We start from the raw sequence: 752 nt of genomic DNA, 5'->3' as shown, positions 1-752 counted from the left end.
CAGGAATGTAATCTTCAAAAGAGCCTAAGTTGTGAAAGTCAAGGGAAGACTAATAAACTGCATCAAACAAAAGCAGGTCAAAGATTCAAGACAGCCAGGCCCATGTATGTGTGCTTGGTTGGCTGGGCATTGTCTGTGTTGAACCATGTCACTGGTTCAATTCCCAGTCAAGGCACAGGCCTGGGTTGTGGCTTTATCCCCAGTAGGGGGATGTTTCTCTCTCATCAATGTTTCTGAATCTCTCTCCCTTCCTCTCTCTGAAATCAATAAAACATATTTTTTAAAAAACCATCATGACTCACTTTCCCTTAAAAAACAAAAAGTACATGACAACTCAATGCAATGTGTGACTCTGAATTGGATCCTGTTATTATAAAGAACATTTGGGGGAAAGTTGGTGAAACTCAAATGGAATCTATGGGTGAGATAACAGTAATGATATTCTGATTTTGATTATATTGAGAGTATATAAAAATATTCTTGCCTGTGAGAATAAAACGCTAAGCAACAGGCAAAAAGGCATCAGATGGCAATTTATTCTTAAGTGGTTGGTGGTGATGGAGGTGGGGGTGTGTACTATTCTTCCCATGTTCTGTGCATTTGAAGGTATTTCCGAAGGAAACAAAATGAAATGTTACCTGGTAGAGGAATTTTGATACAAAGTTATAGAAAGTTTATTGGAGAAATACTCATCAGAGATATTTATCTCTAGATTTATTCATCTGGTAACCAGATAAATGGGGCTTCTTTTG

This window comes from Myotis davidii, unplaced genomic scaffold (assembly GCF_000327345.1).
Source record: "Myotis davidii unplaced genomic scaffold, ASM32734v1 scaffold97, whole genome shotgun sequence".
Taxonomy (NCBI): domain Eukaryota; kingdom Metazoa; phylum Chordata; class Mammalia; order Chiroptera; family Vespertilionidae; genus Myotis; species Myotis davidii.
The sequence above is the reverse complement of the archived record's forward strand: the minus strand, read 5'-3'. Positions refer to the sequence as shown.